The following is a 16,245-nucleotide window of genomic DNA, read 5'->3' on the forward strand; positions in this document are numbered from 1 at the left end:
ATATCGAGAGTAATTACATGAAACAATTTTGGAACTACAAGAGAAGAGATTTTACTTTTAACATAATCAAACTAGCTTTTGTCATGAAATTGGATTGACATATTTTGGAGTACACAGCTATAATTGCTTCTGCAAAAGTAAGCAAACAAACAAAAATCAAACCAAACAATCAAGCAAAAATAATTCCTTATTATTCCTTGCCCAAGTGGTCTGGTGAAAGTGAGAAGAGCTAACAAATAATACTTATCTAGATGGGAGCACGAAAAGGAATTTGAGCTCTTAGAGAACTCAGAAGGCATTCCTGACTTTTCTGGACTGTACAGGTCTGGATAAGATATATTTAAGGATCAAAATGAGAGATGTCTGTATGACAGAAAAATATATTATTTTTATTATATGTTGTGTTATTAACTTAAATTTCTATACAAGAAATTTGGGCAGCTCAAACACGACTTAAAAGAAACATAATTCAGTGTTTTTTATGATTCTGGTTATCTTATTAAATACCAGACTAACACACTGCAAACCATTATTCTCTGTTTTCAATGAAAACCAAATCCTGAAAAATACCTCCAAAACCTTTGGCATAGATTGTTTTAATGTAAATTAAACCACACACTTCAAATTAAATTAAAATAGGAGGAAGAATGGTTCTTTATCAGTGAACTCGCACCCAACTCTAACAGAAGACATATGTTTCATGAAAAGGTTTCTTCCATCTTGTCTTCTGAAACTTTATTTCTTCCGGTTTCTTCCATCATATTGCCAGAATACTATTCCCAAAAAAATGCATGAAAATCAAAAAATCTTTAGAACAGAGAAGGAACTTAGCAATTTCCAAGTCATGTGCAGGAGGAGGGTTTATTGGCTTATTTTTTATTTTGTTTTGGTTTTATTTTCCCTTCTTAATCATTCTTCACCTCATTATTTACATGGCCATTTCTGTAGCATCACTTTTCAGTCACAGAGGACTTTTACTTCGCAATTTCACTTGGCCAAAACTATTCCATACATGATGCTCTGCAGGGCACATTACCAAGTCAGACTTCTATTCACACAGGTAGCTTTTTATCAAGGAGGAATAATATGACATGGAAGTCTAACAAGGTTAGTCTGTGCTTCAATAATTTCTGTTGGACACTAACTTCATTGAATTTGAGTTTTATGACCAGATATTCTTTCTAGCATCTATATAAATCCAAATAAGCAGGTTATTAAATCACAAGTAAAGAAGTACTGACAAGAGAAGTTAGTAGCTGCTATGCCATTCAACTTTCAAGTGCATGAGACTCAGACATCATATTTCTATCTGTCCATGTAGTACACTTGGTTAAGAGCTTTTAAGAATTTATGTTGAGTAAACACAAACACAGTGCATAGGCAAATCAAAGACTTCTACAGGATTTGAATACACTATGTGTATTTAGTTATATACACTGTATATACACTTATTTAGGTATGCAAAACATACCTAAAACAGTATGTGAAAAAATTCCTAAAAAATAGGCACCAGTAAATGAAATATGTCAAATATATTAAAAACGTATCAGCAATAGAAGACATTTTTAGGTACCTTACACAGCTGTAATTTGAAGGAGAGAAGGAGGAGGAGGACACAGGGATTGTATTGTATCTGTCATGTCACTTTGAATTGCAGGGCGACTGATGGTGCCAAATGTTATCATTGACTATAATGCAAATCATAGATTTAACTTTCAAAACCACATGAGATATCTGAGCACAATAGATTTTTAGTGTGCAATATGGAGCTCATCTGCAATTTGCATGACCTTATGCTTACTCTATCCTATGTTCTTACCAATTTCTGACTTCTCGCCATAGAACTATCTTTAAAATCTACCTTAGAACCAAAACTACCTTTGAAAAAGGACCTGAGGACAGTACAGGGGAACTAGAGATTATAGACTTTGCATTTGTCTGTTTGTTAACAGCAAATTCCAAAAGATTTTAATTGTGAGAAACATTCAGAGAAGGGTCAAGTTTCAGAAAATTTGTGTACAGAAAACCAGACCCACTGATGGGCTATACCCACACTTGGAAAATATACAAATACCCTTTAGTGTGCAAAGTTATAATAAAAAATCGGTATTTTTCAGCTACATTTTCTTCCATAAATAAATAAAAAATAAAATGGAATACATAGATAAAATAGAAATAATAATTTTAAGTTTTCAAAGTAAAACTCCAGCAATTGGTGGTAATTTTCTTTATAGCTAAAATGAAGAGCACTGAAGGAATAATCAATACTTCTGAAAGCAGAATTGACTTTGAGTGCATTTTTTAATTAACTTCTTAAATCACAGTTTGCTCTTAATAACATTTTAACATAATGAAATATTTTATTGTGTTTGCAGTGTTCACAAATGTAGACTATTTTTTTAATTAGCTAAAATCTTTCATTCTTGTACTTGATGACAAATCTTCATACAGAAAACATAAATAAAGTGAACTGGAAAATTCTCAGCCAGAGCTTTGTAAATAACTTTATTTCCTTGTTCAAACTTTGTAAGTATAATTTAAATGAAATCTAAAAGTCTAGAAGAGAATCTATTTTTTTAATTTTTTTTTTAATAAGAGATTTTAAAGTATGCTTTTACAGTATGGATAATTTCAGTGAGAAGATGGTGTCAAAGTTGACAAATAAACAGCAACAAGTAAAACATGACATACAGTGATGATGTATAAATATGGAAATAGCATAGAAGTAAAATTTTATGGAAGGCTAAAGTGTTTGAGAAAAGGAATCAAAGACAGATGGTTCTTAGAGTTATCTGACATCTCTCAATGCCAAATACTATTAGTGGTGTCACTGGAAAAGTTAACTGACAATAGCTATGTTAGGAAGAGGGGTACAAAAGTGATGGGCACATTTCTCTATCTGTGCTATAACATTTTGTGCTTCTGTCACTGGCATTTTAGTCCCCTCTGTTGCCTGTGTTAATAGTATAATAAAAAGTCTGTACTTAAGTGTCAATAGACATGAAGATTGGCTTAAAACAGCTGTGAACTTACATAAAGGGTGGAAGCTTGTTAGGGCTGAAGCCCAGGACTATGCTGCTGGCTATAACTGTGCTCTGAGATAAAGTTAACTAAGCTGGACACGGCACGGCATGGGAAATGGCTGGATGTGACAGATAACAGTATGAGAAGCTGAAATAAATTACAGGGAGCACCATGAGGCATGGTGTGGGGTGCAGAGGTGGTTAAGGCAGTATTATCCAAGAAATGGCCAAACTTCACAGCTAATTGGAGGGATAACTTGGGTCCTTCAGGATGGAAGTTTCTCACAGCAAGCCATGACAAGGTAACCACGTCAGCAATGATCTACACTGAGGCTGAGGTTACATAAGGAATGGACACAGAAATAAACAATTGGGAAAAGGATGCAGTAAAACGGATCAATAGGGAAGAAGTAATTGAGGTCATTTAGGACAAGACTGGGGCATAGACAGCAGGTGACAAAAAGAGAGTCAATATAAAGGAAAAGCAGTAATAAGATATGTTAATGTTTAAATTGGTGCTGCCTGTGTGTGCCTTATGGGCAGCCCTGCACTTGATCACTGTAGCCTAAATCAGGCCTGTAGACAAAACCTGTTCCACTAAGCATAACGCAGGAGTCAGCCCTGCAGGAAAGACACCTTAGAGGAGCACACCTAGAAAACCTGAAAAAAAAATCAAGTGTCTCCAAGTGAGGTCTTGTTCCTGACAGCATCCACATCTGTCCATCATTTCTAACAAGAACAAAATTTTGACACAAATATTTCCACACAATTCATGCAATTCATATTTTGGATCTTTCTGCTGAAGATGTAATATGAAATAAGAAAAATGGATCCACTGAAAATATGATTTAATAATTTGGAGAGATCAAAACAACAGGTTTTTTTAATTTCTTTTTTTTTTTCTTAGATTGCTGGTATTCATGGTTTAGGATTTGTCCAAGCACAATTAACAATTTGTACTTTCAATAGTACCTGAATGCTGCTTTTTTTGACTTACAAAAAGATGGAGAAAAGCAAAAAGTAGACAACAAGGACTATGCACACACATGGGATAGACTAAACTACTAGGAAAATTTTGCATAAAATCTGAGGCACTTGGTTTCCTGTACCTGAGGAAGAACTTGAATTAGTATCTTGAATTTATTGTGATTAAATGGCACCTACTCACCTTAAGATTTGGCAATGCATGCATACACATATACAACATTGCTGGACTTCAACTCCCATAAATGGTGTCAGCAAGAAAGCTATAAAACTTAAGCACACGAAACATGCACTAGGGAGAAGAAAGAAAATTCTTTTCAGAAGTATTTGTTAAATTCCTTATTCAGTTCTCTTTTTTTCATGGAGCCTTTATGATCAAATGGAGAACTTTAAATATTCACTGCCTACTTTGAAAAATATACAGAATAAACTGCAAAAAATGGAATTTATTGAGCTGAGAATCATGTTAGAAAATTCATTGCTTCAAGAAGACTAAATATATATTACCTTTATTATCAAGTAAATTTCAAAAGAACCTAATTTTGCAGCACCTCTGCCCATATATTTCTAAATCTTATCCTTTCTGTGAAAAATGTTTCTTTCATAATTTTTCATTAAACTAAAATATTTTCAGTTCATTTATCTTAGATTTAGACCTCTTGCTCCACATAGGGAGCAACACAATTCTGAACAGGAAAAACACAAACTTTTAGAAGGAAGCAGCAGAAGTCTACCCCCCTAATGATAATTTCTTTTTGTGATAAGAAGCAATTAAACATGGGTCTAAAGAAATGAAAGCTCACATCTCACCTTCTATAGATTTAGCCTTCATTTGTAACATTATGAATTCCAATAAGGGTTTTCTTCTATAGCACTTTAGCGTATTCTATTAAAAAAAACAAGTTTAGCAAACCATGAAGTATTTAAAATTTCATACATTATAGGCCAGATGAATAAAGGGTTACTATGTGACCAAATTATAGGATGCTATTTAATTATTTTAAGAGATGAAGAAGGAATAGTTTATATGCAGGCACATTTAAAAAAGAAAAACCATGTATAATTGGAATGATTTCAGTTTTAAATATGTAGGCAAAGTCCTCACTTAGCTGTCCATTATTGGTTTCTTTTTCCAAGTCAGCATGAGTCATATTCATTAAAATTGTCATATTTCAGCAACTCTGACATTCAGAGACAGTTTTCAAATGTACCTTTGAAATAGTCCCTTCCGTTGTCAGATGCCATGGAAGTTACAACCTCAACAGCACTCTAAACTCAGCTGATGGAGACATGGATGTATGCAGGAATGGTGGCAGTGACTTTGGAACTCAGAAGCAGGCAATGCTTCACAAATTAATTTTTCTCCTTGCAGAAGTGCCTTGTGAAATTCTCTAGCTTACATTTCTGGAAAGAAAAAAAAAAATGTGAGAAAACCCAGAAGACAACCAAGAAAAGACATGGACTTAAATGTAAATGACTTAATTTCTTTCAGTATATTCCATCAAATTTTGTGTTTTGCATTTGTATTCTTACCAAAAGAAAAATCCTAGACAGTTTATGACCCAGTTTTTTAAAAAAAAAAAAAAAAAAGGTTTCACCATAATTACACTCTACTCTAATTTGGCCAAAAACTTATGGTGGGGATTTCAGCTCTGAAAGTCTTTCATGAAGATGCCTAACTCATAGCCATCTAGAGCTTCCTCAAATCCTGTAGGCAACACCTTCAGTTAAATCCTTTTCATAGCTGTTATTTCATATTTTTATTGTCTTTAGGTTTCCTGGTCATCACGATTCTTTATATTTTCAACCAAATATATATATTATACTTTTATATATACTGTAGATGTAATTAAGATGGTAATTTAGCCTTAAAACTTGCTGGATCTGCACACTAATGCAGCTGCAATACTAAGGCTTATGAAATTTCTTTTCTACCTCTTCATTGCTTTGCTTATACATGAGGCAAATACAACATATTATTACTTCACATACAATTTAGGTTAATAAAAATGCTATACTGGGATATTTTCCAAAAATTGTTTACTGCCAAATGTTAATGAATACTAATTTAAATTTAATAAGGACAGTATTTCACATAAATTTCCAATTAAAAGAAATGTATTTTCCTATTGCCAAGAGATATGTGGTGTTCAACAAAGTATAAAATATATCTAAAATTCAAGTTTGATTTTGATACACATTTTACTAAATACATATCAAAAGGCAAGTTTATTTGAGAATTTCGTACAATCTGCTTAACAAAGGGATTTAATTTATGATTAAATGTCAGGTGCTTTGTGAGCCAAACATCAGTGAGTGGCTATCATTTAAAGGTACAAAGATAAATATTCACTAATAAAAAAAGCATATTTAACATTGAGAAGTTTATTTTACTTTTTTTTTTTGAAGAGGAGTTATTCCTTAAAAAATTATAGAGTAAACCAATATTACTAATCTGAAGACAAAATTCAGATAGCTGTTGAACCTGAAATCCACATGGAACCATAGAATGGTTTTGGTTGGAATGGATGGTGATCTTTTTCTAATTCCCCTGCCATGGGTGGGGAACATTTCATTACATCAAGTTGCTCAGAACTCCATCAACACTTCCAAGAATAGAACATTCACAACATCTCCAGCCAATCTGTTCTAGTGCTTCAACACCCTCTCAGCAAAAAAAATTTTTGAATATCTAATTAAACCTTCCCATTTTCAGTCTGAACCCATTCCCTCCTTGTCTTGTCACTACATGCTCTTGCAAAAAGTCTCTCTCCATCTTACTCCATTTCTTACAAGAAATTGTAAGCTCAGTTCTGGTACTGGAAGACCACAATTAGGTCACCCTGAATTCTTCTCTTTTCCAGGCTGAACAAACTTAGTTCTCTCAGCACTTCCTTATAAGACAGATGCTCCATTCCTCTAATCGTCTTGGCTCTTCTCTTGCATCATGGTGGCTCTTCTCCGGATTCACTGTGATGGGTCAAAATCTTTCCTGTGCTGGGGACCACACAGCTGGATGCAGTATTACAGGCAGGGTCCCACCACAGAGGAGTAGAAGGCAGAATCACTTCTCTTGACTTGCCCTTTATGCAGCCCAGGGTATCTATAGCTTTCTAAGTGTGGGTTCATTTCTCAATTCTCATCCACCACCCCCATGACTGCTCTCCCTCAGTCCACCCCCAGTCCAATCCCACTGATAGTGGGAATTGACCCAACCCAGCTGCAGCACCTTGTACTTGATCTTATTGAACCTTATGACATTGCCATGGGCCTACTTCTCAAGCTTGTCCTGGTTCCTCTGGATGGCATCCCCTTGTTCAGGTGTGCCAACAGCACCACTCAGCTTAGGGTCATCTGCAAATTTGCTGAGGTTGAACCTGATCTCACTGCCTGTGTCACTGATGAAAGTATTAAATAACACTGGTCCCAGTATAGACCCTTGAGGGACATCACTCATGTCTGATCTCCATAGGGACTCCAAGTCATTGACCACTTCTGTCTAGATGCAACTTTCCAACTGACTCCTCATTCACCAAACAGTCCAACCATCAAATCCATCTCTCTCCAATTCAGACAACAAGGGAAAGATTTTCACTCCTGACTGTCTGCAATGCTTAACTACTAAATTACCTCTGGCTCCTTTTTGCAAATCTGTCACTAGTCATCTTCAAGACTAATCTGTCATGAAAATGGCTAAGTTTCAGCAGCCTTTCTCCATTTGGTCACTGGGCTTGTGATCATTTCCTTGTCTTCAGTAAGTTAACAGTAGTTGAGACAGCCATGGCAAGGGAGGGAATACGTACTGTCAGTGTATTGGAAGCAAAAGGATGAGCAGGAAAGAGCTGAGTCATTACTTAAGGGGCACCAAACACTGATGTTGGGAAAGATGAAGTGTTTACACTTCTGCTTCAGCTTTCATTAAGGACGGTAGGGATTAATGGACATCACACTAAGACAAAATAAGGAAAAAACGTTTCATAGATAAAGATCAGATGAAACTTGATAAAGTTGATGAACTTTTCTGCAGGGGATTTAGAAAGGGGCTGAAGAAAGAGAATAAATAATCTTCCAAAATATTAGAAAAGAGCAAAAACAATATATATATATTTTTTAAAGGAGGAAAATTGCCCTGGCAAACTGGGTCCTATTGAGGAAGAATATGTTAGTAAAAAAATATGGAATATTAAAAGGTGTTTACTGGTGAACAGTACATTATGCCCTAAAAAAATTTCATTCAACCAGATATCTCATCTCATTAGTATGTTTGAAATATTAAGGTATTTCAGATAGTCCCTCGTACTATTTTCTTAAATGACCTAAGAAATTACAGTGAAGAAAAATCTGCTGCAAGGTAAGAATATAAATGGTTGGAAAACTGTACTTGGCTGATATTCATTGCACATATTAGTACAAGAAAAAATGTTCTGCATGTTTACATATATATTTGTCTTTCCTTAACTACTGTTTAATACATTTATCATTTTATAACAGAAAATAGAGTACGTTACTCAATTTGCAGATCACTTCAGTCTGGACTAGGCTTTGGAGACCACATTAAAATTCAGAGACTTGAGAGAAACTAAAGATGTTTATCTTCCAAAACAAATGCAAACTGAATGTTTGTTGACAGTAATGCATTTTTGCCTAAAAGAATAGGAAAGATTGCTGTTGTCTTCACTTGAAATCCTGATAGCCAAACTGCACATATGAATATTTGGGGCAAATAAGAAAATTGCCCAAAAGTTTGCCATAATGATTCTCTTACTTGGTATTTTCTTCAGTTTCCTTCTTTAGATTATCAGAAATAATAAGCCTTCTCCTTTTTGGTTTTCTAGACAGCAGTGCTTTGTATTATCCATGTAAATTCTCCTGGACAGGTAACACATTCTCTGACTATCACAGTATCCTAATTCCTGACCTTCTTTCTTAATTATGCCTTCTTATTAGTTATATACTGTAGCAATCGAACTGCCAAGCTCAGGTTATAGCAAAATAACAAAAAATATTTTTGTCCTCATTTATACACTTGCAACTACAATCGAAGTTGTGTCTCAGTTGTACATCTAAATTTAATTTTTATGTAACCTTACTGAGCTGCTACATACTGGCATAAATTGGAAAAAAAAAATATAGACTCTCCATTAAAAACATTTTTTAAACAACAGACAAATATGTGTCAGTTATAATTCATTCAACTTTGAGGAGAAAGTTGAGGGGAGAAGGGGAGAAGAGAAAAAGAGTGTGAGAGAGAGAGAGATTAAGTGGAGAGATACCACCACCACATAGATTTTGTGGCATGCTGCTGGTCCCTCTTCACCCTGGTCTTCTGTGGTAAGGTGCCAAAGTCATTCTTCTGTATAAAAACACTTTTGTACAGTCCAAATCCCACGTATCCACAGGGCAGAGATGCCGTTCCACAACCTGGGTTGGCATGTGTACCATTTCCCCACACTTTCCTACCATATAATTTTATTTTTTTTTTTGTCTGGATTAGTCTTATCTCAAGTTCCCATAGTCTGCATATTCTGGTGTGCTAGTTGCAAGCCTTCACCTTTGCTAGACATGGAATTAAGGCCTTCCTGTTTTGGCACCTGTGCTTATCTCAAGTTCCTGATGGCTTATCTTATGGGAACTTTCCTCTTTACCACTGTTTTGAGAAATGCAACTGCATTCTTTAAGTCCTCACAATAAAAAAACCTGTGAGCAAGGGAATAAAAATACAGCATAGTTTTTCAGGTAAAATCAGAGAAAATGCAGTAGGAAAACAATTCTGCAAAGAGAAATAATTATAATTCTGTGAAACTTCAGATATATTCTAATGTAAAAAAAAATTTAAGGTGTCCATAACCATAGAATAGGTCGCATTTATTAAATAAACCCCCAAAGTTTATTTTAAAACAATCTGTTCACAGAGGGTCATTAAAATTAACTCATAAAAGGTTCTCAATGGCAAAATTCCACTGAAATTTTATTTTTTTTTAACTTTAAAAGAAACTGTGAGCTGAAATATAAGCATTGTAAGGTCATGTCTAGAACAGTAAACAAAATCTCCCTGTGCCTGTTCTCTGCTCTGTTCAGCCTCTGGACTCAGGCCAAATGGCATGGCACCATTTACCTCCATATGGCTAAAAGCTCTTTTCCTCCAAAATGCTGGCTGTATTCAAAGTGCCTACTGACTATGATCCCTGAATTATGCTACCTTCTGAATGAGGTTGAAAGACACTGGTTTGTACAGTCAAAAACCATTTTAAGACTGATGCCCTATCAGTATTGACCATCTTATGCCAGTTACATTGGCTCTGTTTAATCTAATAAAGTCTAATATCATTTACTACTACATGTGTAGTTGTAAAATTCTAGCAGTTCTCTTTTTACAGAGCCTATTCTGCAAACCATCAGTGCCTCTATTACTGTGATTTGCCAACACATATTTGAAAGTTTTCAATTCAGATTAAAAAATAAACATTGAATAAAAGATCAGCAGGAATATTTTTTGAACAGAACATAAAAGCAAACCAGTTCTAAGAAGATTCTGAATCACAGAAAAATGACAGCAGCTATTATTGAATCTAGCAAAGAAAAACCACCCTATTTCTTAGCATCACCAGTATTTCCACAGAGATTGATGTCATTCATAGAAACACCACTAAAAGTGTTAGATTTAGAACAAAACAAAACAACATAGTAATTTTTATAAGATATTCTAGCACTTAAAATATATAGTAATAGTGTCTATGTGGATCAGCAAGTGGTATTGATGACTGGCCTCTAAATGTTAAGGTCTAAGGATATTAGGTGGAGTATGGCGTAGGAGCCGAAAGATGTGTGCTCTGCCAAAAGTGTAGTAGGTAGAATTCAGTTGTTTCTCTTGACCATAACTTAGGAGAAAAGGTATGGCATTTTCTTCAAGTAAGAATGATTTATAGGCAGCTTGGGAGCTGTGGGTAAAAACTATGTATTTCACAAGAGAACTGAAAACTGTTACAACCAGAGAAATTGTGGGAAATTATTTAGGAATTTAAGAATCTTAATATTCTTTAACTTCTCTACTTTTTGAAAATAATTGGTATCATAATTTCATATTCTCTAGCCTTAGATTACTTGTGACTCTCTACCCAGGACAAATCCTGTAGCATTTACACTTCTTAAGTGAAATTTTCTGACCATGTAAAAACTGCTTTAGGGTGCGTTTATACAACTGCTTGTGATCACAATGAAATGGATTAAGAAATGACTGTCCCTCAAGCTTATATAAGATAAGCGACTGTTCTTCTAGGCTCCTGCAATCCAGAATAAATTGTATCTGTTCAAGTCACCACTAGGGGTAATTCATATATCTGGTTTTTATCCAGCCTTAATAAGAAGACACTCATCAACAACTGTGGGGAAGAATTTTTTTTTACCAACTGAAATAACTGCAGTTGGTCATGTCACCACACTTTCAGAAACCTAGCTGCTGTGCTAGCTCGCTTTTGAGAAATTACACCATTTAACTTTTTAACTTATTGAAGGCAAAATCATTCTCAAAAGTTCAATCTCAGTTGAAAACTCACTACAAAAAACATACACAAGTACTGACAAGTAAATCATCTCTGGTTTACTTTTTGTCTGGTTTTGTTATTCTTTTCTTGCCATTAGAAAACAATCATAGTAAATAGGTGTAGGCACATCTATAGTATTTTAAATATGACTTTGCATACGATTATGGGAGGAAAATCAACTCAACGACTTGACTCAAAGGAATGCCACAGAATTATGTGTAGAGTTTAGTTTCCCCCTACTACCATCTATTCCCAGTGTTTCTCAGTTTACTTATCAAAACAGACTCCGAATACATCTACATATCTTAAAAATTGTTCAAAGGCTTTGTACACACCATAAGTTTCAATAATCATTCTAAAGCATTACTTACTTGCTTCAATCACTTAGCACACTGACATTTTCTGCACTGAGGTTTGATCTCCCAATGGATGTCCTGTCCCATCAATTTCTTTCTCCACTTTTTTTTAGCTTGAGCATTCTATAGTTCTGTTTCACAGCATCTTTTTAACACCCTCTAGCTTCTGAATGTATAATTAACCACCCACAAAATAAGCATCTTCATAGCTGAAGAGCATGTTCATTCATTCATGTGAGAATTCCCACACTGAAGTGAGAATTGTTGTAAAACTATTCATTCTAGTAACATTCTTACCCAAAGCACAATGCTTTCTCATTTTTTGTGGATTTTTTTCTTTTTTATGCTTCTTATTGAAATTTACCGTCTTCAGGATTAAAATATGTGACAGGACAAAATTCAGTAACAAAATTATGCCTTATCCTTTTAATTTGCTGAGAGGTATAGCCCTTCTCTTATTAGTAACTATCATTCCCCAGTACACATACCAGCTCACCACTCTCAGACTCGCTGTATCTTTTGACTTTATGTAATGCAGAGACTCACAAAGACTAAGACTACTCTTAACCCTAAGGGGCTTCTTTGCATGAGGGCTCCTCTGTTGCTTGTTTTATCAATCAATAACCAACTAAAACCCAACTTCAGTCCTAATCCACCAGTTCTCCCTGGTGTACAACATGCAAATAGCTTGACATAAATCATGTGCCTAAAAATAAACAGTAGTCCAAACCTTTGCAATGGAAAGGAGGGAAAAAGAGGGTTAATAAAATCTGGTTCATTTGGATACCTACTTCAAGCTTCTTTTCTTTGGAAGTGCTTTTTACTACTTGAAAGATTTATGGAAAGGATATATATCCCTAGGCCATTTTTCCTACAAAACACGAGCAAGAGACTTCCTTAGGGACATGACTATGTGAATTTATTTCATTTGAAGAGCATTAGAAAGGCAAAAACACAAAGAGAAAGTGTCAGGAATTTGACTCATAAGACGAACATAAAGATTAACCACTTTCATCTATTTGCCTGACTAATAGATAAAGAAAAAAGAGCCATGAATACTTTCAAAGAAAGTCTGTAAAGTAATTCAAGATTTGAGTGGCAATGAATAATCAAGGGAAACTACAAGGGAATGAAATCAAGGGGATGGAAGTTGAGAAATGCTGTTTAATAAACAAAAATACAATGTCATACACAGTGTGCAACCAACAGACAGGAAAATTTACCTGTGATCAGTATTATTTTGTCTGTACTTTATGGAACACATAAGATACAGATGGAAGGCTTCAAGACATCAAAATATTTCCCTTTGACAACTTAAAAGACAAGTATAATTTCATAGTTCTGTTCATATGTCTATGTCAATCCCATATGAGTAGACTAAGACATATTTGACTAGTAAGCTAATTATTTTAGTGTAATTCCTATGGGTAAGGTCCCTAGAACTCCAGTAGAAGAAGTATTTTCTTCTTCTTCTGGATGGAGAAGCAAGCCTAGACAAATTACGGAGTTAATATTTTTATGTATCAGAAGTTTCAACTGAAACTCAAACACATTTTGTGTTCCTCTCATGTGATAACCTAGGTCATGTACTTGCCTCCCTGGCATATGTCAAAAGCATTCACTGAGAAATGTGAAGATAAGACTCTGTGAAAACCTAACTAAACCAACCAGTTTAATTCTTTTACTTTATGTCCAGGAAACCAATTTATTAATTAACTATAAATACTGACAATGACTGCTTCTTCAATTTAAGTTTTTTGAGGGGTAGCTCTTGTTTACTGTATATTGACATAATAATTGTGATCATGATATGAACTAAGATAAGACAGTTCTCTAGATTTCATTTCATGATATTCAAGTGCTCATACATCTTCATGCAGGAAAAAGCAGGCATACACGCCGAATTAATCCATCTATTACTGAAAAAAAATTATTTATGTACTAAAATATGAAAGAATCAAGTACTGCTAAGAAGTATGTCAATGCCTATACATGATATATAGAAGAGCTGAGATTTTAGTTATTAAAAAATCTCCAAGACTTTATTTCAGTTACTGACATAACTGAAATAAAAACATATGAATAAAAAATAACCTAATATTTTCCCTTATAATTGCTTGGTAGCTTGTATTGAATATACAGGTGATAAAAAACCTAAATCACTTTCTTGGGTGATACTATAGTATCTATTCATTGAGTGACCTCTGAAGTATATTTAGAAAACATACTTTGTTGGAATGTACTGTCATTTATATTTATCTGTTTAGGTGAATATAGAATGTCTAACCTATCAATTGTTCACATCAAATGACCAATTTAAATATTAATGCAGATTTTAAAATTACTAAGATTTATAACAAAGAAATTATGCAATTCTTCTCAAATCAGAATATCTGACTAGACCTAATCAGTTAAGAGGTTTTAAACACAGGAGAGTATTCTGTCTATCTAAAAATTTATTGATTAAAACTATTTTATATGTAGATGCCTCCATCTTTTAGAGTGTGTAACTAGACACTAAGTAGCCAGTATTCACTGTAGATGATTTCATATATTTCATCATAAGAGATGCATTTCTAGACTCTCAGAAATTACTGAAGTTTCATCTGTCCTATTCTAGATGAAGATTTCTAGGCATTTCTTCCTGCTGCCCTCCTAAGCAGCACATACACACACAGATTAGTTCCTGGATAAAAATGAACTGTCTCTTCGGTTTGATTTAGACTGGTTTCTGTCCCTTTTTTATCACTGAATACTGAGAAAAAAGTTGAGGCACCAGGGAGTTTTCAGTCCAGCTATTGTGGCATAAATCAATATTTAAAATGCACAGTGGCAATTTTTGTTCCTTTGAAAGTAGGACTTGGTGCTCTGAATTCTTGTACTGTTAAATTCAAGACTTTTTTATCAGTGTTAAACACAAACCCTAATATTGGTTTGTATCCAGAAGCACTACTGATAAACTAAACAAAACAGTAATATATTTGTTCTGAAGTAAATATAACAGTAATAAAATTTTTAATTCATGTTTGATTTTTGTGCTTCCCTGGAGGAATTTACAAGCCATAATACTTTATGAATGAGGAGTTAAAACATTCCAACTTGAAGAAAATAATTCCTTCACCCTTATTTCTTGATTTCACAGAGTAACAAACTTTTGAGAGCTCAGGAGTGCACGGGTAAAGCTGGCCAATGTAAAAAAATCCTGGATGAAAATACAATCTATTTCATCATTTTCCTATGGATAAATCTTCTTCTGAAACATTACTTAGTGAGGTACTGGTGAATTGAAGGTATTCTGTGTATCATCTTATTGCCACCAACTTTTCATGCGTGGGGTTTATGAGCCAGCAGGTGACGATATGCAATTTCACTGCCATATCCCTCTCCTACATTTCACCATAAAGCTTTTAATTCTGTAATTACGTCCCCGATGCAGTGTGCTCTGACACCCCTCCCAAGTGGGCAGATGTTCCTGAGCAGATCACTTTTGTTGTGAAAGGAACCTCCCTTGGGTTTAGCACTGTCAGACTGCATTAAGAGCAGGTATGAAAGGTAAAAAGCAGATGTGTCATGCTATTTCTGTTTGACACACTGTCCCTCTAGCCAATATTTTCTACTGGTACAGCAACACTGAGCCAACAGGCTAATGAATGGAGCCTGCAGAATACATCGTTAACCTGTAACCTCATCCAGTCTGCATGCAGTCTATTAAATCTGTACTCCTGTGATTCACATTTTTTGTGTTTACTGCTGCTGATACATTTGCTGTTGCACTTTATTTAGCTCCCAGTAACATACAGCTGTCTCAGAAACAAAACACCGAGGTGAGGAGACCTGCACTGGAGGGAGAAGAGGAGGAGGCAGTGAGGGGCAGTTAGCGACCTGCCGACTTACTTGCACGACGAAGCCTGAAGCCTCTCTCTTCCCCTCTGTCTCTTCACACTGACGGCCCCGGAGCACATCTGCGTCACATGCAAGGGAGGGGGCGGCTTGGTGCGAGGCGCCGAGATAGACAGAAAATTGGATACTGAGGACCTTGACAGCCTCACGGGCGGGATTTTTTTTTTTTTTCCCCCTCCTACGTACAGTGCATATAAAGGAGCCCTGATTTCCTTCTGTGCCAGCTCTCAGGCTTTGCCATCCCAGATAACGGCAGGCATGGGACTCCCCAGAGAAACGGGATGGGAAGGCGAGAGGTGGAGAGAGGCTTCCAGGTGACTTTTCCCTCTCTGTCTGCGCTCGGTCACGGAGCTCTAAGAGACTGAGGAGGTGCCACCTGCCTCCCGCTGTGGCTGCTGCCTCCGCCGCCTGTACGCCTTCTCCTCTCCGGGCTACTGTAGC

At 35.4% G+C, this 16,245-nt stretch overlaps 1 long non-coding RNA gene across 1 annotated transcript; it reads right to left on the reverse strand.

Annotated features, from left to right (window-relative positions):
• Positions 1-2,571: 2,571 nt before the first annotated feature.
• On the reverse strand, positions 2,572-16,224 carry LOC111931779 (uncharacterized). Its single transcript, XR_002865770.2, has 4 exons — positions 15,799-16,224; positions 5,219-5,411; positions 4,818-4,893; positions 2,572-4,299 (listed from the first exon to the last, which is right to left on the reverse strand). It is a non-coding gene; the product is annotated as an uncharacterized LOC111931779 (long non-coding RNA).
• Between the last annotated feature and the right edge of the window lie 21 nt (positions 16,225-16,245).

Source organism: Cyanistes caeruleus, chromosome 3 (genome assembly GCF_971803275.1).
Source record: "Cyanistes caeruleus chromosome 3, bCyaCae1.hap1.1, whole genome shotgun sequence".
NCBI lineage: Eukaryota > Metazoa > Chordata > Aves > Passeriformes > Paridae > Cyanistes > Cyanistes caeruleus.